Source organism: Dermacentor silvarum, chromosome 2 (assembly GCF_013339745.2).
Source record: "Dermacentor silvarum isolate Dsil-2018 chromosome 2, BIME_Dsil_1.4, whole genome shotgun sequence".
Lineage (NCBI taxonomy): Eukaryota > Metazoa > Arthropoda > Arachnida > Ixodida > Ixodidae > Dermacentor > Dermacentor silvarum.
Genome location: NC_051155.1, coordinates 68,018,598 through 68,043,383, shown reverse-complemented (window position 1 = coordinate 68,043,383; position 24,786 = coordinate 68,018,598). Strand labels below are relative to the sequence as shown.

The 24,786-nt window shown below is 47.5% G+C and overlaps 5 non-coding genes across 5 annotated transcripts; all 5 read right to left on the bottom strand.

Annotated features, from left to right (window-relative positions):
- Positions 1–3,790: 3,790 nt before the first annotated feature.
- On the bottom strand, positions 3,791–3,863 carry Trnak-cuu (transfer RNA lysine (anticodon CUU)). The gene has a single exon. It is a non-coding gene; the product is annotated as a tRNA-Lys (tRNA).
- A 5,354-nt stretch (positions 3,864–9,217) lies between these two features.
- Positions 9,218–9,290, bottom strand: Trnak-cuu (transfer RNA lysine (anticodon CUU)). Its single transcript has one exon. It is a non-coding gene; the product is annotated as a tRNA-Lys (tRNA).
- A 383-nt stretch (positions 9,291–9,673) lies between these two features.
- On the bottom strand, positions 9,674–9,746 carry Trnak-cuu (transfer RNA lysine (anticodon CUU)). The gene has a single exon. It is a non-coding gene; the product is annotated as a tRNA-Lys (tRNA).
- Positions 9,747–15,263: 5,517 nt separating this feature from the next.
- On the bottom strand, positions 15,264–15,336 carry Trnak-cuu (transfer RNA lysine (anticodon CUU)). Its single transcript has one exon. It is a non-coding gene; the product is annotated as a tRNA-Lys (tRNA).
- Positions 15,337–23,716: 8,380 nt separating this feature from the next.
- On the bottom strand, positions 23,717–23,789 carry Trnak-cuu (transfer RNA lysine (anticodon CUU)). The gene has a single exon. It is a non-coding gene; the product is annotated as a tRNA-Lys (tRNA).
- Between the last annotated feature and the right edge of the window lie 997 nt (positions 23,790–24,786).

The following is a 24,786-nucleotide window of genomic DNA, read 5'->3' as shown; positions in this document are numbered from 1 at the left end:
TCCCTCAGCCATGGCTTCACTGGAAGCGTTCCAGTGCGTAATTGAAAGAAAAACGTTTTTACGGATGACCGTATCGGCATCCTCTTCACTCTTTTCAGCACATTCCTTCCACTGGATTCAACGTGGTACATTGAACGATACACAGGCACTGGCAATGATACATCAAGTAAATCTTTGTAAAGTCTTTTGCGCTTAACAGATGCAAGGTAATCCATTGAAAAGCGCACGTGTAAGAATTCAAAAGACAACACGACTTCTCGCAGGAAGCCTCTGATCCTAGGCCCTATTGTATAATTTAAGGACACAACAAATTGAGGCAGCGCGTTACGCAAACGCGTTTGAAGGACTGCGCGCAAAAACAGATCTTTTTGATCATGTAGAAACAAAAATCTGGACACGACTTGTCTTAAAAAAAGATGAGCTAACCCTAGGCCTCCACTTTTCACCGTCCTAAACAAATTAGTTCGACTGGTGCGCTCCCAGACGGAACCCCAAATAAAGATGGCAAACTGCCTGTGTATTCTTTGTATGCTGACTCTTGATGCGCATAATGCTTGCAGCACATACCAAATTTTGGCCACTAAGAATACATTGCACACCGTTGCTCGGATGAACATTAACAGATCTCGTCCACCGAACTTCGCCGTTTTTGCCTTCATTTCTTCCACCTCTCCTTGCCAATAATCTTTTGTGTCCTGGTGGTGTTGTAGAGGTACCCTAAGTACTTGGTCGGCAAATTTGTTCGCTGTATTTTTGCAAAAAATGGAGGTGTGTCCTCCCACTGTCCATACCATATGCCAGTCGACTTGGCCCAATTTATTACGCTTCCTGTCATTTTACAATATTTTGTCACAACATTCACAGCATTGCTTACACTCTGCGTGTCATCACAAAAAACAGCGACGTCATCCGCGTATGCCAGCAGTTTTACTTCACTGTAACCCACCCTAAAACCTCTGATGTTGCTATCATCTAATATCTTTAGACACAATGGCTCGAGATATAGGGCAAACAGTAAAGGCGATAAACCACATCCCTGTCTCACGGAAGATCTGACTTGAATGCTGGTGCTGAGTGTTCTGTTAACTATCACTCTTGTGGAGATGTCTGCATAGCACATTCTAATCCCTTTTGTAAAGATTTATCCCACGTTCACATGCTCCAAAACATCGAAAAGAATAGCGTGCGTCACCCTATCGAATGCTTTTTCCAAGTCCAATTGTAGCATGGCCACCCTACCAGAAAAGTCATCACAATACTCAAGTACTGTTCTTGCTACGTGTATGTTAGTGGTAATTGACCTGCCCTTGATGCCACATGTTTGATGTGGCCCTATCAATCGTGTTATTATGCTTTGTAACCTTCTGCCCAAAAGTTTTGTGTATACTATATAGTCTGTATTCGTTAGGCTGATTGGAGGATAGGCTCGCACAGATAGGAGAGATGTGGATTCGGTGGATTTTGGTATCAGTACAATGTGGCTCTCGCGAAACTATGGCGGCAGTAACTGGTGTTCATAAGCTTCTGTGATTACGTGATAAAGGGGTGTAGCTATTTCTGTTTTGAAAAATTTATAGAATGCCCCACCCAATCCGTCAGGTCCTGGCGTTTTGCCAAGGCTCAAGTCATCTATAGCTTCCTCTATTTCTTTGATGCTAATTGGCATTTCTAATCTTTTTCGGTCTTCCTCTTCCAGTCCGGGCAAAAGGTGTAAGAATTCGCGATTGAAACCTTGTTCACATTGCGGTTCCTGTCCTAAAAGTTCGTCGTAAAATTCTACAATGGCGCGTTGGACGGTTTCTTTGTCCCGTACTGCTACATTTTGGTATGTTATCGCATTTATCTCTTTTCTCGCGGCATAACTCTTTTCATCAGAAAGCGAGCGCTTTGTAGGTTGTTCCCCACACCATAAACGTTCTGCACGTGCGCGTATAATTGCACCACGATATTTTTCCTTATCGACAAGTTCCAACTCTGCTTTCGTTTGTTTTATTTCTTTTGCGAAACATCCCGGATGGTTGCTCTCCATGCTTAAATAAAAGTTGAGCTCACTTTGTAATTCCATTACTTTTCTTTTTTCCTGGTGGTGTAAGACACTGGATCTTTCTATCGCTGTTAACTTCGTTTCTTGCTTAAAACACTCCCACTTTTCTGTATAATCTTTTTGACCACCCGATAACAGCTCTTTGAGGCTATCTTGAATTTTTTTTACAAAGGTTTCGTCCTGCAGCAGTTCTTCATTGAATTTCCATAGTCCCCAGTTGAAACTTGAAGGCTTTTTTGGACCAAGTGGAAAAAGGACCGAACTGTGGTCGCTAAAATAAACATGGCTGATTTCATAATCACTGCACAATGGTATCGCTTCCGCAGAAACATAGACACGATCCAGTCTTGCGTGGCTGTCCCCTTGAAAATGAGTGAACTGAGGTGCATTATTATTGGCCAAAACGGCGCCTACATCCTCTAAATTATGTTCTTCCACCAGTGCTGCTAAACGTAGCGCACTTACATCGAGACCAGGCTGCTTACGGGCTCTGTCTTCCACTTTGCAGACATAGTTGAAGTCTCCCGTGATGACTATGGTTCTCTCACACTTCTGAGTACAAAACAAAAAAATCACACATTATAATGCGCCCGCTATCATCACTAAATACATTTTCAAGAGATATCCTAATATTATTCCGTAGAAAGAGCGCACAGCCCCACTGAGCTAGCCGGGCTCGCGCTCTCTCCGATCGTACACACATTTTTGTGATCACGCTAGCTGCGTGACGGTAATTTGTATTGCGATAGCAATTATATGAACACTTCAACCGGATTTCTGCCGTCGGCGTCGCCGTCGCCGTGAGGTTCCGTGTAGATAAAATTTTCACCGCGCGCCGTATGCCCGAGCGGAAACGTGCGGGGACGCGCGCTACCACGGAGAGCGAACGCGCTCAATCTCCCACGCGCAAGCAACGAAGCGGGAAGCCAGCGCCGGACAAAGTGGGGGGGGGGGGGGCACTTCTACTATTCTGCCAACAACCGCGCTCGTCGCTCGACCGCACCGTCTCTTATCTCTCCCACGCGCAAGCAAGGAAGCGGGAAGCCAGCGCCGGAGGGAGCGGGGGGGGGGGGGGGGGCGCACTTCTACTCTGCCAACAACCGCGCTCGTCGCTCCGCCCGCACCGTCTCTTATCTCCCCACGGCTCTGGCCTTTATGTGCCGCGCATTCGCCGCTCAGTTTCCGTTGAAGCGATAGACCGCACGTACCTTCGCCGCTGCGGCGTATGCGCTTGCTGCCGGCGTTTTGACAGTCGTTGTCTGCAGTCATTCAGTGTGTTCTATTCATGTTTGTTTGTGCGCGCTCACGCCACACTTGTTCATTCAGTTAGTAATAGCCGGGCCACATTTTCCAACGCACGCTACACATGCAATGCTGCCCGGATCGGCAGTGCAGCGCTACAGGTGTGTCCCTTCGCACGCGCTGCCCACGGGAAGCGCTTCTCATCAACACCACCGTTTCACACGCGCCTTCTCGTGGTCATCTAGTCTCTCTTCATGTCGGTGTACTTACGCCGCAGCACACCTGCTTACTTAATCAGCTCACGTTTACTACAATTCATATTGCTACCAAAGCCGCTCACCTTACTTCGTACGACATTGCTGTCTTGCTATCGCATTCATTGCTTCGCCCTTAGGGCGAAACTGTGACATTTTTTTTCTTTTCGCGGAACAAAAAAACAAAAGAATCGTTTCATACAATTTAACCCTTATGACTGGAGGACGATTACGAGGTTGCAAAACAATCCGCCCAACGTTGGGCTCGAACCCACGACCCTGAGATTAAGAGTCTCATGCTCTACCGACTGAGCTAGCCGGGCTCGCGCGCCCTCCCATCGTACATACTATTTTATGATTACGCTAGCTGCGCAACGGTAACTTTTTTTCTTTTCGCGGAACTAAAATACCAAAGTATCGTTTCATACAATTTAACCCTTATGACTGGAGGACGATTACGAGGTTGCAAAACAATCCGCCCAACGTGGAGCTCGAACCCACGACCCTGAGATTAAGAGTCTCATGCTTTACCGACTGAGCTAGCCGGGTTTTTTTAGAACCTTTATTCAAATAGAAAGCACGTACATAGATAAAAACCGCTTTGGTCTGCTTGACCAGTGTGATAGACTAAAATTTCTTCATTTTAGCCAAGTCATCAAGTACCGAAAGCCAATCTGGAGGCTCGGCTAAAGAGCTATATACCTCGCGCATGTAGGTTACGTTCTCTATAAAGTTTTCCCTGGTTGACTTTATTTTGGGGTCGGCGTGCCTAACTGCCATTCTTGTGACCCAAAGGCTATGAAGGCCCAGATCATAATCATGTCATAAGGAACGTTATTTTCATTCTGTACTGAAAGGTATCGAATTCCATATGGTGTTATCGGTAACTCTTTCTTCAGGGTTCGTTGCAACACATCCCCAAAAAATACTGGGTCCCAACAATCAATAAATAAACGTGTGCTCGATGGTTTCGGGTTTCTTACACAAGAGGCAGTTGGTCGTCCAAGGTACAAATATTCCTCTCTCATCTAGCCATGTTTTTACCGGGAGTGTGTTTGTGTGTAATTTGAAAAAGAACGTTTTAACAGCTCCTCTAACAGTCATTCTTCTAACTCTCTTTAAAACATCCTGCCCTGGGTCTCCATTGTATAGGGATCTGTATAATGGGACTGGCATCATCACATCAATTAAATCTTTATACAGCTTCTTTCTCGGTACAAGGCTTAGGTACTCGAAAGAGAAGCGTGTTTTAAGTATCCTAAATGTCGCCACTACTTCTCTGAAGTAACCTTTTACGCCACAATCAAATGTAGTCGCACTAGACAACAAATGCAGGCAATACAATTTTCAAGCGCATTTGCATCATTTCTCTCAAAAACGGGTCTCTCTGGTCCCGCATGAACATAAAACGCGACACAATCTGCCGGATGAACAGATGCGAAAGGCCCAGGCCTCCGTCTTTCACTGAGCGAAATAGATTAGTTCGGCTAACTCTCTCCCAACTGGAGCCCCAAATGAACACCGCAAATATTCGGTGCAGTTTTTGCACATGGACGCGTGACATTGATAAAAATTACAACACATACCACACTTTGGCAATCAAAAACACATTGCACGCACTGGCCCGAACAAAGATCGATAATTCACGGCCTTTCCATCCTCCAACTTTCTCCTTCACCCTTGGCGTCAGGCCATCCCTGTAATCTGCTGTTTGGTTATAATGCTCAAGAGGAACGCCTAAATACGTAGACGGACTTCTTGCCCACGTAAGGCTCGAAAATTTTTCTGGTTTAACGTCCCATGTTCCGTGCCAGAAACCGATACTTTTCTCCCAATTTATCGCGCAGCCTGTCTGTTTACAAAAATCTGTGGTGACGCTAATGGCTTCTTCTATGCTTTTGCGGTCAGTGCAAAAAACACCTACGTCATCAGCGTAGGCAAGGATTTTCACGTGATGCGTCTGAAGCCTGAAACCATGTACATTTTCGTTATTAATAAGGCTAAGGCAGAAGGGTTCAAGGTAAAGAGCGAAGAGCAGTGATGACAACGCACATACTTGTTTTATAGATGACCGGACGTCAATATTCTGGGTGAGGTTCTTGTTAACTATAATGCGCACAGTACAATCACTATAAGCCATCTTTAAACCTTCTGATAACACTTTGCCAACATTGGCATGCTGAAACACAGAAAAAAGGACATCGTGTGTGACACGGTCAGAAGCCTTAGCGAGATCGAGTTGTAACATTGCAACTCGTCCTGATATAGCATCACAGCATTCGAGAACACTGCGGGCTACATGCACATTTGTACATATCGAACGCCCTTTTATTCCACATGTATGGTGCGGTCCAACGAGAAGCATCATAACGCTTTGCAGACGTTTAGCCAAAATTTTTGTGTAGATATTATAGTCAACATTTGTAAGAGTTATTGGGCGATAGGCCCCTATTGATAAAAGTTTCGCAGGATCATCCGTTTTAGGTATTAAAACCACATGAGCAGCGCGAAAGGAAGGCGGTAACAATTTTTCCTCATAAGCGTTTTGAATTACCTTATGCAAAATGGGGCTGATTTCCTCGATGAACATTTTGTAAAAAGCTGCGCCTATTCCATCTGGTCCGGGTATTTTTCCTGGAGCCAATTCTTTAATGGCACTTCTCACTTCATCTATACTTATTGGCTGTTCTAATTGCGTCTTAACTTGTTCATCAAGCCTGGGTATTAAGTTGATAACCTCGGTTCTTAGCCCAGTTTTCCCGCCCTTGTTATTCGCAAATAATTCGCTGTAATGCTCAACAAATGCTTGCTCAATTTTACTCCTGTCTGATGTCACTTCGTTGCATTAGAGGATCTGTCGTATTTCATGTTGAGCCGCATATTTTCCTTCATCGGACATCGCTTGCTTGTTGGGCGTTTCACCAAGCCACATCTTCTCAGCTCGCGCCCGTATCACTGCGGCCCTGTACTTTTCCGTTGCAATTACTTCTAGTTTGTTTTTTACTTCACGAATTTCTTTTATGTACATGTCGGGATTGCTGCTTTCCATGCACATAAGAAAATCGAGTTGGCACTGGAGTTCCTTTTCATTACTCTTTTGCATTTGACAATTAATGCTTCCCCTTTCAATCGCAATCATCTTGACTGCGGTCTTAAAGTTTTCCCACTCAGCTGCCCAACCATGTGATACCGTGGATGCCATTTGTTCAATTCTTCTTGTTACACACTCCATAAATTTTTCGTCATGTAAAAGTTTCACATTGAATTTCCATAAAGCCCAATTAAAACGGATTTTTCTCAAGTTGGTTCCTAGTGTAGCCATTACAAGGCTATGGTCGCTAAATGACACGTTTTACTTCATAGTGGTTACAATCTCTGGCAAGATCGACTCTAACATATATCCTATCCAGCCTAGCACAGCTTCCGCGCTGATAATGGGTGTAGGTAGGGCGGCTTCCTCTTAACAATAAATATCCAAGATCCTCTAAATAATATTCCTGAAGCAGTGAAACAAGCAACCGTGAACTTTTATCTCGTACAGGGGTGTTTTTGGCTCGATCTTCAACGAAACACACACAATTAAAGTCGCCAAACATAATTAAACATTTTTCGCATTTCAAAACTTTTTTTAACTCTTCAAACAACACAACGCGCTCATAATCGGTGTTTGGTGCGTATATACAGATAGCACGCCATTCCCTTGCACAATACGAAAAGTCAAGAACAAGCAATCGTATCGCCTCCGACGCAACAACTTTTTCGCCTTCGATGCCTATGTTATTCCTTATGTAAACTGCACAACCACTGGATGTGCCTACTGCGTGGCTAACACAAACATTAAAATGCCTTCGAAAAGTTTCCACCATGCGATCCGTCTGCTCCTCACTTTCAATCTTTGTTTCTTGCACGGCTACTATGTACAAGTTATTTTCCAGAAAAAGTCGGTTAAGTTGATTTTGTCGTTTCTTGGTCGCCAATCCTCGTACATTTACAGTGGCAACAGATAAGGCAAGACCGAGCCTTTCGTCTTTAAGTTGCGAAGAGCTGATGGATCGCGCAGTGTTTACCTCAGGGAGCAAGGGTGCATTAGAGTCTTCACTGAGTTGCGGCCGTGGTTGGTCGGGATGAACTCGCTGTCTGTTGCCTGCCTCGTCAACCGAAGTTCGGTGACTGGACGGGACAGCATCGTCCATGCGTTGTCGCTTTGGCGGTCCCATGTTGCTTACTTAGCAAGGGGTAGCGAGACCCCGCCTTATTCCGCCGGTTTCTCCAGCGGGCGTCTACCAGAAAGAATGTTCGGTTTCGGCTTCAACGACGTTCATCGCGTCAAAGCCGTTTTCATTGGCGGCCCCCCGTCATCTGCATCTTCGAGATGGTCTGGTTCACCAATACTGTCGCTGTGCATACGCTTTGTCGACGCCTCTACAACGCCACCCATCGTTTCACACTGCACTGTCGACGTTTCATTTGGCGGTGTATCCTGAGGTTCACTCGACGGTTTCCTCTGCGGTAAACAATTTTCGGCCATTTTGTTGTGCACGTCTTCACTATTTGGTCCTGTCGCATTTTATTCCAGCTCTTTCCTTTCACTAGTTGTTGACTCACGTTGATGTATCCCTGCCGGGGGCGTTTCCACCGCTTCTTGTTTCATTGTCACCTTCGCTGCTACTTCTTCAGCTTCAGCCTCGTCCATGATGTTGTCTGATACGTCAGCGTCCTTTCTGGGGCCCGTTATGTTCGCGTACGTGGGTACGCACTGGGTTTCGTCATGGCCGAACCGGCGGCACCGTGAACATAGGGGGATTCGGCAGTCGCGGCGGATATGCCCTTTTCCTTGGCAGCGCAAGCAGAGTGGCGCCTTGCCTGGAATAACTACGAGGGCAGGCTCACCGGCGACACGTACTTGATAAGGGATGTCTTCAATTGTGACTCCGGCCTTCAGCCTGAGGTTCAGCACGCGCGTTGTAGTAGCCTTTTCCGAAATTCCGAGGACACGCCAGCGCTCCTTTGTCGCTTCCATCACCTCGCCGAATGGCTCGGAAGCCATACGAATGTCGTCGTTCGTCACATTAGGAAGGACCCAGTGGATTTTCACTCGGACATCTTGGTTATTCGGGTCGACTTCCAGACACTTTCTGCCTTTCACAGTAATATTCCCAGTCGTCAACAACTTCTTCATACTTTCATGACTCTTGAACGTAGCAGCCCACACATGATTCATTTGAAATGCTCCTAAGGCATCAACCTCAGGCAGCAATTCCAAACGACCAAGGGCATCCCGGTAGTCTTCAACCCTGTACGGCCTTGCTCGTGGGTCACCGTTCAAAAAAAGCGTTTTCAAAACAATCCGACCTTTTGGCAGATGAGGCAGCAACACTTGGTAGTCCTGGTTGTCTTCAATGTCGTCCCTGTTTCCGCGGCTAAGCTGGGCCGCTAGCACCAGCCCCGCCCCGTTGGAGCACATGAAAAACACATCAGTACGCTTTCGCGGCCGGAAGTGGAATCCACTGAGCTAGCCGGGCTCGCGCTCCCTCCGATCGTACATACATTATTCTGATCACGCTAGCTGCGCTACGGTAATTTTTTTTTCTTTTCGCGGAACAAAATATACAAAAGAATCGTTTCATGCAATTTAACCCTTATGACTGGAGGACGATTACGAGGTTGCAAAACAATCCGCCCAACGTGGGGCTCGAACCCACGACCCTGAGATTAAGAGTCTCATGCTCTACCGACTGAGCTAGCCGGGCTCGCAGCTCCCTCCGATCGTACATACATTTTTATGATTACGCTAGCTGCGCGACGGTAATTTTTTTTCTTTTCGCGGAACAAAATATACAAAAGAATCGTTTCATACAGTTTAACCCTTATGACTGGAGGACGATTACGAAGTTGCAAAACTATCCGCCCAACTTGGGGCTCGAACCCACGACCCTGAGATTAAGAGTCTCATGCTCTACCGACTGGGCTAGCCGGGCTTGCGCTCCCTCCGATCGTGCATACATTTTTATGATCACGCTAGCTGCGGGACGGTAAAATTTTTTTTCTTTTCGAGGAACTAAAACACAAAAGAATCGTTTCATACAATTTAACCCTTATGATTGGAGGACGATTACGAGGTTGCAAAACAATCCGCCCAACGTGGGGCTCGAACCGACGACCCTGAGATTAAGAGTCTCATGCTCTACCGACTGAGCTAGCCGGGCTTTTTTTTTTTTCTTTATTGCCAGTTACAAGAAATACAGGACTGAAATACATAAAAATAGTCAAATGCTAAAAGGATTCTCCTGTCTTGGAGAAAGTAATTCTAAATAAATTTCATATTCAAAAGGAATTTTTACACAAGGCAACCAGTGTAGCACAGGTATTCGTGCTTTCTGTTCTTCTACATATCTGTGAATACTTTCTTTGAAGTATTGGCGAGCTGCTCTGGCGTCAACGTCTGCATTTCGGACGGCCATGCGACATTTCCAGACACTGTGCAATACAATGAGCATAATTAAATCATAAGGCACTCCATCTTCGTTATCGATAGCCAAGAAACGGATTCCTTGAGGGTGCAGCGGAAAGTCTTTCTTTAGGGTCCTCTGTAGAATGTCCCACAGGAATACCGCGTCCCAACACTCTACAAACACATGGTCAATAGTTTCGTCTCGCTTACATATTTGGCAGTGTACTCCCCAGGGCACGAAAAGTCCCCTTTCTGCCATCCATGTCTTGACGGTCAGTGTCCCGGTGTGTAAACGAAAGAAAAATGTTTTAACGCCTGGAGGTACCATCATTTTCTTGACACGCTTAAGCACATCCTTTCCTCTTGAGGTACTGTACAAAGATCTATATAGCGGCACAGGTAACACCACATCACACAGGTCTCTGTATAACTTTTTCCGACCCACATCACTTAAGTAGTTTGTAGAAAACCGCACAAACAAAAAACGGGTGGACATAACAACCTCTTTTAAATAACTCCGAATGCAACCGTGGATGTGATCCGTTGAGACAAGATCTGGTAGGGCATTACCCAACCGAACCTGGCACAATGTTCGAAGGAAGGGATCTTTTACGTCTCTGAAGAACATAAACTGATTAACTATTTGACGTAGATACAAATGGCCTAACGCCAACCCGCCATCACGGACTCGCCTAAACAAATTGGTTCTCCTTGTTCGCTCCCATGAGGAGCCCCAAACGAACACTGCCAATATTCTGTGAAGTTTCTGGACATTCATTCTTGAACAGTGTATCACTTGCATTACATACCACAACTTACTTATAAAAAATAAGTTGCATACTGTCGCTCTTGCAAAGACTGACATATTCCAGCCATTCCAGTTATTAGTTTTCTCGCGTAAGTTGCCAATTTCGTTGCGCCATTAAGGTTCGCTGTCCTGATAATTTTCTAAGGGCACTCCCAAATATTTAACAGGAGTGGTCACGAATCTTAAATTCGCGAAAGTGTCTGGCTTAGACGGCCAATAGCCGTGCCAAAACCCCATAGACTTTCCCCAGTTCACGCAGCTTCCACTTGAAAGACAAAAACTTTCCACAGTTTTAACAACATGCCGAGTACTGTCATAATCCGTACAAAAAGCGGCAATGTCGTCGGCATAGGCCAGCAACCTCACTTCTACCTGTTGCAGTTTGAACCCACGTATATGCTCGCTTGCAATAACATGTAGACAAAAGGATTCGATGTACAAACAAAACAGCAATGCTGATATTGGGCAGCTCTGGCGCAGACATCGTAGCACTGGTATGCGCTCACCAACCACTTTATTCACTATTAACTGCGTCGTGCACGAGCTGTACGCCATCGCGACGCCTCCTCTAATAACGTGGCCTACATTCACATGGTCTAGTACACACAAGAGAGCGTCATGGGAACGCTATCAAACGCCTTCTCGAAGTCTATCTGTAGCATGGCTACTCCAGCACCCGTAACATCACAACATTCCAGAATAGAACGTGCGACATGAGTGTTCGTAGTGATGGAGCGCCCTTTAATGCCGCATGTCTGATGCTTGCCTACAATTTCCTAGATAACAGTTTGTAATCTCTTAGTTAACACTTTCATGAAGATTATATAATCACAGTTTGTCAAGCTTATGGGTCGATAGGCAGTTACATTTCGTAATTTTACTGTATCATCAGATATAGGTATAAGAATCGTATGCGGAGTAACAAAAGATGGAGGTAGCGACTTAAGCTCGTAAGCTTCGTTATAAATACGCGTTAAAATTGGAGAGATTGTTCCCTTAAGTGTTTTATAAAACGCTGCACCAAGGCCGTATCAGCCCGGCGATTTCCCTAAGTTCATGTTTTCTATCGCAAAATCCACCTCTTCATTTGTGATGGGCTGCTCTAAAGCTTCTCTTGTCACATCGTCCAACCGTGTCATCAAGGAAACAAACTCACGTTTGAAGCGGTCGATATCAACTACGCTGCGAGCAAACAACGCACGATAGTACTCTGAAAACGTTCTAACAATTTCCTCAGTATCCTTAGTGATCACACCTGCACGTTCAATTTCTACTATTTACTGCCTTCACGCATGCCACGTTTCCACCCCCAACGTTCTTTTCGTCGGCGATTCTCCGCTTATCAGCCTTTCAGCTCTTGCGCGTATTAAGGCACCACGGTATCGTTCGGTATCGATAAGCTCCAGCTTGCGCTTCACCGCTCGTATATCGTCCATAAATTCACCCGGTCTGAGCGATTCTTGATTAAGTAGCAGTTGAAGGTTCGTGCGTAGTGTTTTTTTCTTGAAATCTTGCTTCTCTAGCTACTGCACTTGAACGTTCCAGTGCATTTATTTTAACCTGATTCTTTAATAATTTCCATCTTTCTCCCCAAGGTATTTTCTTGTTTTCCTTTAGTTTTTTAAATAAATCAGTTACTTGCTTCACAAAAACATCGTCATTCAGCAGCTTACAATTCAGTTTCCATAACTGCCAATTAAAATTATTCCTTGAGTCTTCTCGACTTGCTATAGTAAAATAAACTAAGCAGTGATCACTAAAGGAGACTGGCGTAACATGATACTGTTGACACAAAGCTATAATATCCAAAGACGCATATATTCTATCCAATCGGGCATGACTTGATTCTTGAAAATGAGTAAATTGCACAGTTCGCGTACCTTCCAAACATTGCCCTACATCTTCCATACCAACGTCATTGACAATTTCTCTAAGAATAACGGTACTTATGTCATCAAAATCTCGTCTGCTAGTTTTATCTGCCGCAGAAAGCATACAGTCGAAATCACCGGCAATAATGACAAGTTTCTGGCAGTCACAGTATTGACTAACACGCTCGAAAAAGGTGCGCCTCTCTTTCGCATTGTTAGGTGCATACACACAAATCATACGCCACTCCTTAGCGGCAAAAAGAAAATCGCAGATGATGAGCCTCCCTGAGTCACAACTTAATGTCTCTTGTATTGATAAGCCCAAGCTCTGGCGGAAAATGAAGGCAACAACCTGCTGACGTCCCTAAAGCATGGCTAACCACAGCGTCATAAGACAACGTAAAACGTCGAACCATGTTGCCAGTCTCTACTTCACCATCAACTTTAGTTTCCTGTATCGCCACAATGTCGAGGTCAAACTCGGTCACCAATCCGTACAGCTGACTCTGTTTTCGTTTAGACGCAAGCCCTCGGGCGTTAATCGTCGTGATACGTTGCGATTTAGGAATAGAAGCCATAGTGATTATGAAGAAAGGCTGGGAATCGTGGTGGTTCTCTCAGCAAAAAGCCGCATGCCAGGGCGTCGTGCCATGGCAGATCTTACGCTACGTTGGCGCTATAGGCGGCGTGGCCGCCACACTTTTACCGGTGGCCACGTTCGGTCGAGGTCTCAGTGTGGGCCGCCGAACGATAGCCGCCTTGGTTGGTGGTTGTCCTTCGCCGTCGGTGTTCGCCGTTGTCTCGTTGGTATCCTCGTGAGCCCGCTTTGCTCCCACACCAGCGCTTGGTGCTTCCGAGACGTCCATACATGCGGACTTGTCCAGCCTCGGCGTCTTCGGTAGCGTCCTCGGTGTTCTTGTTAGGCTCAGCTTTCACATCCGCACCTTGGGAGAGGGGTGGGAACTCGGAAGGCTTGCTGTTGTCTGCCCCGTTTACCATGGTCGGCCCAGAAGACGCCTCGACGCTTGAGGTTTGACCTCCCGCTCCTCCCGCCGTTTCTTCGGCATCAGCTTCGTCCATGAGGTGCTCTGACGTGTCATCACTCCTCAAGGATTCTGCAGCACTTCCGTAGCTTTTCGCACATTGGGAGTCCTCATGGACGTAACGTCGGCAAAGCGCACAACGTGGCACCTGGCAGACTCTGCGGATATGCCCACTAGATTTGCAACGGAGGCAAAGTGGGGCCCTGCCTGGTACAACAATTAGCGCAGGTTCACCGGCCACCTTGATTTGGTGCGGTATATGTCGTCGATCTTGAAACCCGGCCCCAACTTCAAGGTAACCGTACGGGTCGTGTCGAGAACGCCTTGCGCACGCCAATTTTCCCTTGACACGTCGACCACCTTCCCGTACGGCGATAGCGCGGCACGCACATCTTCGTCAGCAACACCGTGGAGCAGCCAGTGAATCTTGAAGCGAATACTTCGGTCATTAGGGTCGACTATCAGGCACTTGTGTTCTTTAACCTTCACGTCCTTCGCAGCAAGTAGTTTCTCCGCAGCGGCAGCGTCCTTGAGGGTGATAGCCCAGACGTGGTTCATCTGGTACGCCCCTAACGTGATAACGTCGGCCAGCACACCAAGGTGGAGCAATGTGTCCCTGAAGTCTTCCACTCTGTAGGGTCTAGCAGTAACGTCAGCATGCATAAACACTGTGTTTAGCACAATTTTTCCTGTTGGCAAGTTCGGCAGAATAACTTGGTAATCTTCATAAGCAGCAAAAAAATTCACAGCATATCCACGGGGTGAATGATGATGAGTGGGCGAAGCTCCGGAGGGAATCATCGGATCTCCCGCTTAAAGGGACGCTAGCACAAACGCGTTAGAAACGTGCAGTACTCTCTAGTAAGGGGGAGCGGCCACAGCGTCTTACGCAGCCATTTACACATGCCGGAACGTGCACCGCGTTTGCCGACGCCATCACATGACTGCCGAAACGCGTTGAAGGTAAGGCGGAGAGGCCACAGCGTCTTACACCAGCTTCTTACACGGGCCGTAACGCGCTAGCAAAAACGCGTTAGAAACGCGCTAGAAACGGGCCTTTCGTTAATGTTGGGTATTTATTGCCATCGTGGTGCGTGTGTCCATGTCCGCTTCGTGGCGTAGTGGGCTAACGCCGCGCGCTCGGAAGCGAGGGGTCCCTGGCTCGATACCGCGCTACGGACACAACTTCGGAATTTTTTTTCTCAGACTGGTTACACACTACTACTACTACGACGACGACGGGGACGAATGGGTGCCGCTATAAGGAGCTTCGCACCTAAAAACCTGTTCCCGCAACCCACTGGGGCCGATGATACCGCTCCGACGGAGCGTGACATTCCGTGACCGTATAGCTCGAAAGCCGGAAATGGCATCCGCTGAGCTATCCGGGCTCGCGCTCCCTCCGATCGTGCATACATTTTTATGATTACTATAGGTGCGTGACGGTAAAACGATGTTTTTTTCTTTTCGCTGAGCTAAAATACAAAACAATCGTTTCATACAATTTAACCCTTATGACTGGAGGACGATTACGAGGTTGCAAAACAATCCGCCCAACGTGGGGCTCGAACCCACGACCCTGAGATTAAGAGTCTCATACTCTACCGACTGAGCTAGCCGGGCTTTTTTTTTCTTTTTCTTATTGCCGATTGTGACAAGCAAAACAACAAAATACAAATGATAAAAACATCAGCCTACTTTGGCTGACGTAGGATTGATTAAAATCTTTTCATGACAGCCAAGTCATCGAGTACAGAAATCCATTCGGGCGGTTCAGCTTGTGCCCGATACACTTCCCTAAGGGCAACAACACTTTCAATAAAGTTTTCTCGCGTCGAACGGACGTTAACATCTGCATGCCGCACTTGCATTCGCGTCTTACACAGACTGTGGAGGCCCAAAAGCATTATTAGGTCAAATGGTACTTCCGCTTCATTTGCGATGGGCAAGAACCTGATGCCATATGGATCCAGGGGAAAATATTTTTTGACTGTTCGTTGGAGGACATCCCAATGAAAAATTGGGTCGCAGCAGTCAAGGAGCACATGCTCTACTGTCTCAGGCTTTTTGCATAACAGGCCGTTAGTCGTCCATGGGACGAAAATCCCCTTTTCATGCAGCCACGTCTTAACAGGAAGTGTGTTAGAGTGTAACTTAAAGAAAAAGGATTTCACGGATGCGTTAAGCGGCATTCTCTTAACTCGCTTCAGAACATCTTGCCCTGGGCCTCCACGGAGAGGTAAACGATAAATAGGAATCGGCAACATTGTGTCCACAAGATTCTTATACAGATTTTGTTTCGAAACATTGCACAAGTACTCAATAGAAAAACGCACATGCAATAGCCGGAAAGAAAGTACAACCTCTCGCATGTACCCACTGATAGCCCCATACATACTCTCACACGATGAAACAACGATTTCTGGGAGATGTCTCTGCAACCTCACTTGGATAGCAGTCCTCAGAAAAGTATCCCTTTGATCACGGACGAATATAAAACGCGACACAACTTGACGCAGAAATAAGTGCACAAGTTCAAGCCCTCCTGCCTTAACTGAAAGAAACAAGTTGGTATGACTGGTTCTTTCCCAAGTTATAGACGCCCAAATAAAAACTGCAAAAACGCGGTGCATCTTTTGAATACTGGTCCGTGTTGCACACAAAACGTTCATAATGTACCATATCTTGGATACAAGGAAAAGGTTGCAGACGCGCGAAAACATTGATAACTGCCTCCCCTGCCATGCATCTGCTTTCTCCCTCGCCCTTGACACTTGCTCATTCCAACATTCACTTGGTTCTCGATAAAACTGAAGAGGGACACCGAGCAGACAAGACCATCGCAGTCGCGCGAAATGATCGGGCATCGTTTCCCAGTCACCATGCCAAAAACCAGAGCTCTTATACCAGTTTATCAGACACCCCGTTTGCTTGCAAAATTCATCAACCGTGCTGATCACTTCAGTAATACTGTCTCTGTTCGAACAGAATACTGCAATGTCGTCCGCATAAGCGAGAATTTTGACATGCGCTGATTCTAAACGAAAGCCTGAGATGCGTTCACTTTTGATTACAGCCAAACAGAGTGGCTCTAGGTATGCCGCAAACAGAAGGGGCGACAGTAGGCATCCCTGCCTTACTGACGAACGCACTACCAGCTTCTCTGAAAGGTCACCATTTACAATAATGCGCGTGGTGCAGTTTGCATACGCCATTCTGACACCTTCTTTGATCACACGTCCTACATTAGCGTGCTCTAGTATGCAAAAGATAATATGTGAGACGCGATCGAAGGCTTTTGCCAGATCTAGTTGCATCATTGCAATCCGATCCCCCAGCGCATCACAGCATTCCAATACCGTACGTGCGACATATACATTCGTGGCAATGTTACGTCCCTTGATTCCACAAGTCTGATGCGGTCCAACCAATTTCGTTATCACGCCCTGTAATCTCTTCGCTAGGACTTTCATGTATATTTTGTAATGAACGTTGGTGAGGCTGATCGGGCGATAGGACCCCACCAACAAACGCTTCTCTGGGTCATCTGATTTTGGGATTAACTGTATGTGCGATCAGGCGCGGATCCAGGGGGGATGTCCGGATGTCCTGACCCCCCCCCCCTCAGATTTCTGCATCGCCCCCTCGCTGACAGGGGGATGGTCCTGTCGCAAAAAAATATGGCCACCAGCATTCTTCAAAAGTATTTTTCGCGAGTACCCGTGGTATCAGCCATGTAGAAGTAAAGCTATAGCTCGCTCACAAGCTTAGTTCTATTCCGTAGGAGTGTGGTGTCGCGAAGTTGCCGTAGTTATTTTTTCTCATGAGCACCTTGGACCTCCTGGCGCCTGCCGTGCCTTACTCGTCCCGTCGGTGGCGTTGAATGAACAAGGGGACGTCCCTTTTGCCAAACACGCCGAGGTCCGCTCGAGCGCCTTCGCGCCTGATTAACTTAGTTTCCCCTTGGGGTGTCAACGGTTGCCTCATTGGCTGTCATCGGTTCCGCGACCAACCTGCTTATGAAAGAGATCTCTTGCTGAAGTGTTCATATATAAATAATAACAACTAACAGCTAAACTAAGAACTACGCATAGGCAACTTTTTTTAACTGTAGCACTCATTGCGATCACAGTTACACGTTGACAATATCCAGTACGACACAGTACCGTTCGTACGCTACAAGTTTTTCAGTGTAACTTCGCAGTTTTATTGTCGTACCTGCAGTTTTATTGTCGTACCAGCATAGGAGGCTCAAGCCCACCGGATCCGTTTATCTGAGTGGGCGTTCTCGCGGAGCGGGGCGAAGCCTCGAGCCGCGGCTGCGAAGTGGGGGAGCGTGACGTCAGCGGCCAACGCCAGCGCGCGGGCCTAGGATGGCGTCGCGTGGTTAGAGAAACGGGAGCAGATGCGCGCCTTGTGTAAAAGGATGACGTCGCGTGGGAAACAAAACATGAAGACGCTGGCTCGCGCTCTCGCCTACTACGCCACATCGTTATTCTTGTAGGTGGCGTCGTGAGTCTTCATACGCGGTGATTCGCATATCGTAAACAACTAGCGTAGTGGTTGCTGCGTTGGAGCGGAGCGTTACGCCCGTATTCAAGAACGTTCCTCTAGTCAACACACCACCACGACTCAAGAGAGAAGATGGCACCGCCATCCCTCCACAGAAGTGGTCACTGAGCTTCATAATCATTCACGGGAATTCATGAGAATTGTCGCGTCTTTATTCTCGATTATTCTGCGCAGTACGACAATTGAAATTTGGAGTCATATCTCGGAGCACGGACACGCTAGAATAATTCTTCCAACTGATACTGTGTATACTCGACTGTCTCTAAGTTTTCAATACAAACTTATACCCACTTACTGTAGTCAACAAAAAAATGATTGTTCAATTTTATTTAATTGGGCTGCTCACAGCGATAATTATCATCTCACTTTGTGCCCCCTAGCCACATAACTTATTTGCACAGCAGGTCTTCGCGTGCCTCCCAGTGCCTAACTTTAAGAAAACCATAAAACTTAGTTTTAAGCACCCTGTATTATCAGGCGCAACCGCCAAGCACGTGGCTGTATTGGGTAACGTCCTTTTCCTATAAGCTCGGAGAAACCGATACCTAGCTTCGCTACAGATCTTCTTCCTCTTTCTGGGGTTTTACGTGCCAAAACCAGTTCTGATTATGAGGCACGCCGTAGTGGAAGGCTCCGGATTAATTTTGAACACCTGGGGTTCTTTAACCTGCACTACAACGCAAGAACACGGGCGTTTTTGCATTTCGCCTCCATCGAAATGCGGCCGCCGCGGCCGGGATTTGATCCCGCGATCTCGTGCTCAACGCCTGGGCTGACTGAGCCACCACGGAGGGCTACAGGTGTATAAAACGCGGGTTTATCGTGAGGAAAAACGGTAAATTTCGGTAAATAAGAAAGGCTACTATCATCATCATCATTGACAGAAGCTGACCCCCCCCCCCTCAGAAAAAACCTGGATCCGCCCCTGTGTGCGATGTGGTGAATGACAGTGGTACTTGCTTTCGCTCATACGCCTCAGTCAATACTCGTAACAGTAACTGAGCGACTATGGGCTTAAATGTCCTGTAAAACTCGGCACCAAGCCCATCAGTTCCTGGAGTTTTACCAGTCCGTAGGTCTTCTATTGCAGCTTGAATTGCGTTTTCAGTTATGGGCAGGGAAAACGCTCCTGTAAAGGAGCGTTTTCAGACGCTCCTTTACATCGTCCTCTAGTCTTGGCAGGAGAGACGAAAAATCACAACAGAAAGCATCACCCATCTCTCTCGCTTGGCCAAGAAGGTTGCGGAAGTACTCTTTAAATACCTGCTGGATTACATTAGCATCGCTTGAAGTTTCATCACCATTTCTTATCTGCCTGATTTGTTTTTGGCAAGCGTATTGTTTTTCATCTGTTAAAGCTCGCTTCGTTGGTGTCTCACCGGTCCACAGTTTTTGTGCTCTTGCGCGTATAACTGCTGATTTATACCTTGCAGTGTCTATTCTTTCAAGCTGGCTTTTCACATCCCTTATATCTTTCGCATACTTCCCAGGCTCGGTACTCTCCATGCTTATTAAGAACTGCAGTTGCTCGCGCGCTGCTTTTATTGCGATAGCAATTATATGGACACTCAAAAGCAGATTTTTGCCGTCGGCGTCGCCGTGAGGTTCCGTATGACGTCAATGGAGATGAAATCGTCGCCGCGTGCCGAACGCTGTATGTGCGAGTGAACGCACGGCGGAGAACAAACGCGCGTTCTGCGCCGTGCTGCTTAAGGGCTGCAGAAGTAGGCGTCTCTTTCCTTCTTTACAATCACCATATATGTAGAGCAAACGCGCCTTCTTCCGACGCGCGAAAGGCTGTGGGGGAGGGGGAGGGAAGGGAGGCGACGTTTAGCTGCGGCACCAAGTGCCTATTTATATCAGAGGCTCCGGCAACAGTCACCAACGCTGCACGCATTTTGAGCGAACGCAGGCAAAACGCCGACGGCGTCGACAACAGTTCTGCGTGTTGCCGGTGCTGCTACATGTCCAAGTTTATACAGCTGATAAAGCTACTATCATTACTCCGTATAGTTCTCTACAAATTTGCTATCGCAATTGATGCTTCGCCTTTCAGGTGAAACTGCGACAACTTTTTTCCTCTTGCTTTTCTTCGTGTCGGTTGGAGCAGCTCTTTTCTATGGCTTTACTTTTTAGCCACTCCTTGAAGTCTTCCCACTGAACGGTAAAAATACTGGGCCGCTCCTCGAGCAGCTTCTGCATCTCATCTGCAATGCCCTTTGCAAATCCCTCGTCCTCCAAAAGTTTAGCGTTGAATTTCCAGAGATTCCAGTTGAAGCGCGTACTCCTTTCTTTCTCACCAAAACTTGCGATCACCAGGCAATGATCGCTAAAAGCCACAGGTTCAACTTTGTAATCTGTGCAAAGGGGTACAAGCTCAACGGATGCGTAAATCCTATCCAGTCTGGCATGGCTATCTCGTTGAAAGTGCGTGTATTGCGGTCTGTTCCCGTAGGTGAATATGCTGCCAATATCCTCTAAGCTATTGTCATGAACCAGACCGTTTAACAATTGTGCGCTCCTATCACGCATAGGCGTACCCTTCACTCGATCGGCAGCGGCACACACATAGTTGAAATCGCCCACGTGCAACAGCAGTTTGTCACGCACATTGTAGGACTCTAGACGGTTAAAAAAATCGCGGCGTTCAGAGTCAACATTTGGTGAATACACGCATATAATGCACCAACATAACTTCGAAAAGGAAAAGTCTACTACGAGAAGGCGACCACTTGGGCAAGAAAAAATTGACTCCACGATAATGCCTAAACGATTGCGGAGAAACAGGACGCACCCACCCGATGTTTCAGCAGAATGGCAAACACAGACATTGAAGTGTGCACGAAAGGTGGACACCATACGCTCAGTAAATTCTTCGCTGGCTATATTCGTCTCTTGGACGGCTACGATGTCCAGCGCGTTGACAGCGAGAAGACGATTAAGTTGACATTGGAGCCTTCGTGAACCAAGGCCCCTGACATTCAGAGTCGCTATGCGTAATGCTACGTCCAGTTTCGTCGCCATGCATTAGGAAAAGAGACCTGTGACATACTTTGAGCACCATACTTGGTCCTGCCGGGAGCACTGTACGGCGTCGCCCTTCCTCGGGTCCGTGTGCAGGCGTCGGGAAAACCGGCAGCCATTCCTTCGCCGGCAGTTTCAAACCCGTGCACACTGCCTAGTGGATACACTTGCTGCCACAACCGGGGAAGAACCACACACGCACCCACTCACACCCGCACAGGAACACATTGCAAGACTACAGAGGCGGTTTGTCCGCCTGCCGTGTCTCGGCCGCTAAGTTGGGCCGCGGTTTTAAAGTAGAGCGCCCACCACCTGGCTCTGGCTTTTTACCGATGAACTCCTCGTGGGAGCGCTTCCCAGCTGTCAGGGCGGCAGCCTCCTGGCTGAAATCCATGGTCTCAGGGTTCCTAGGCTCCACGTTGTCGGGAGTTTTGGCTGAAACTGTCGTCGTATCCTCTAGCTTGCCTTCGGATTCCGGCTGAACCTCACGTTGCACTTCTATGGCCGCCGCTACTGCATTGGACGTCGTCCCACTATGCTTCGTCAGCGGCGTCAACGTAGGCCCATCCCGAGTCGCTGGTTGCCCCGTTTCACGGGCCGCATCCTCCGCGTCCACCTCGTCCATTAGCAGCTCAGACGAGTCTTCACTAGTCCCGGGGCCAGCGATGCTCGCATAAGTGCGGGTACATTGGTCGTCTTCGTGGCCGAACCGTCGGCAGGCTCCGCAACGTGGGACCCAACAATCTTTACAGATGTGGCCTGTATTCCGACAGCGAAGGCATAACGGAGGCCTACCTGGTACGACGACAAGCGCCAACTCACCGCTAACGTTGAGCTGGTGCGGCAAGTCGTCGAGTTTCACGCCAGCTTTCAATTTCAGTGTTACGAGCCTCGTTGTAGAGCCCTTCTCTGACATACCCCGCACACGCCAACGCTCCCGGGAAACTTCGGTGACTTTTCCGTATGGCGCAAAGGCGGCGCGTACGTCTTCGTCCGGCACGTTGTGCAGCAGCCAGTGAAGCTTGAGTCGTACGTCCTGGTTCGCCGCATTAATCGCTAGGCAGCGGTTTCCTTTCACCAGCAGCTCACCGACGCTGACAATCTTCGTTACTGCTTCAGAATACTTGAGAGTAACGGCCCAGACGTGGCTCATCCGATACGCCCCCAGGGCGATAACATCGGCGAGCAGCTCATGCTGGGCTAACGTGTCCCGGAAATCCTCGACCCGATACGGGCGGGCCCTGATATCGGCGTGCAAAAAAATGTCACAGTTTCGCCTTAAGGGCGAAGCAATGAATGCGATAGCAACACAGCAATGTCATACGAAGTAAGGTGAGCGGCTTTGGTAGCAATATGAATTGTAGTAAACATGAGCTTTAAGTAAGCAGGTGTGCTGCGGCGTAAGTAGACCGACATGAAGAGAGACTGGATGACCACGAGAAGGCGCGTGTGAAACAGTGGTGTTGATGAGAAGCGCTTCCCGTGGGCAGCGCGTGCGAAGGGACACACCGGTAGCGCTGCACTGCCGATCCGGGCAGCATTGCATGTGTAGCGTGCGTTGGAAAATGTGGCCCGACTATTACTAACTGAATGAACAAGCGTGGTGTGAGCGCGCACAAACAAACACGAATAGATCACACTGAATGACTGCAGACAACGATTGTCAAAACACCGGCAGCAAGCATACGCCGCTGCGGGCAAAGCTACGTGCGTCTATCGCTTCAACGGAAACTGAGTGGCGAATGTACGGGTCAGAGCCGTGTGGAGATAAGAGACGGTGCGCGCGAGCGACGAGTGACGAGCGCGGTTGTTGGCAGAGAAATGCGCCCCCCCCCCCCTGCTCCCTCCGGCGCTCGCTTCCCGCTTCCTTGCTTGCGCGTGGGAGATTGAGTGCGTTCGCTCTCCGTGATAGCGCGCGTCCCCGCACGCTTCCGCTCGGGCATACGGCGCGCGGCGAAGATTTTATCTATAGGGAACCTCAGGGCGACGGCGACGACGACGGCGACGGCGACGACGACGGCAGAAATCCGGTGGAAGTGTCCATATAATTGCTATCGCAATAAAAACAGTATTTACAACAAAACGCCCTGTAGGCAGTCCTGGCAAAACAACCGGGTATGTGTTCTCTTCAGTAGCCCTGTTACAGCGACCAGACATGGCCGCTGAAGCTGCTCCTACGGAGCCCGTCATCACACGTCCGTCACGCTCGGTGGCCGGAGGCTGAAAAAAAAAAAACTCTGAGCTAGATGGGCTCGCGCTCCCTCCGATCGTACATTTTTATGATCACTCTAGCTGCCCCACGGAAAAACGTGTTTTTTTTCTTTTCGCGGAACTAAAATACAAAATAATCGTTTCATCCAATGCAACCGTTATGACTGGAAGACGATTACGAGGTTGCAAAACAATCCGCCCATCGTGGGGCTCGAACCCACGACCCTGAGATTAAGAGTCTCATGCTCTACCGACTGAGCTAGCCGGGCTTTTTTTTTGTGTTTATTACGAATATAAAACGTGGATGCGTAAGATATTTTCATAGCGGCCAAAACAGTCTTAGCCGCGTCTACAAGCACAAAACAAACACTTCACAGTACAATTATTACAGTAAGAGGTCTCTAAAAGGGAGGCAAAAGGATACACTTCATCAACAATGGATACCAGTCTGGTTGGGAGTCTCTCTGATCATATGTCTTTCAGTTGTGAAATCATCCGAATGAAACGTGACTTCGAAGATACAATTGGTTCTGCATCCTGGTCTAGCATGCGAGTTTTCCATAAACGGTGCAACGCCATAATTAGGAGCATGTGAAAAGGCACATCTTCACATTTAGGTGGTATCAGATATCGTATCGTATAAGCATTTATATCAAGCTCCTTTTTCAAACTCTTTTGGAGAACGTCCCAAAACAGTATGGTGTACTTGCCATCAATAAAGCAGTGTTCTATAGTTTCCGGTACATTACAAAGACGACAGTTAATCGACGATACCAAGATGCCTTTCCTATTTAACCAGGTTTTACCAGTAAACGTTTCAGTGTGCACATTGAAGAAGAATGCTTTGGTGTGTGGAGGAATAGGCATTTTACAGACTCGCTCAAGGACGTCTTCTCCAGGTAAGCCGATGTACAGCGATCAGTATAACGGAGTTTTAAAAGCATATCAATTAGATATTTATACATATTTTTCCTTGAGACAGAGAATAAGTACTCATTTGAGAACCTCACTGCAACAAAACGCACTGAGAGGCACACTTCACGGATGAATCCCTGCAAATATGCATCTCAAACAAAATGTACCGAAATTACAAAATTTGGTAAAACGCTGACTCGATTAACTTGCATGAACGCCTGAAGTAATGGGTAAGAACACTCTCGAAAAAAGATGAAACGAGACAGTAGAGAGTTTTAGTATAGCGGAAAACGCTTACGTTAGCGTTAGCATACGTCGCAACGCTAACGCTAAAACGGAACGGGCTGCATG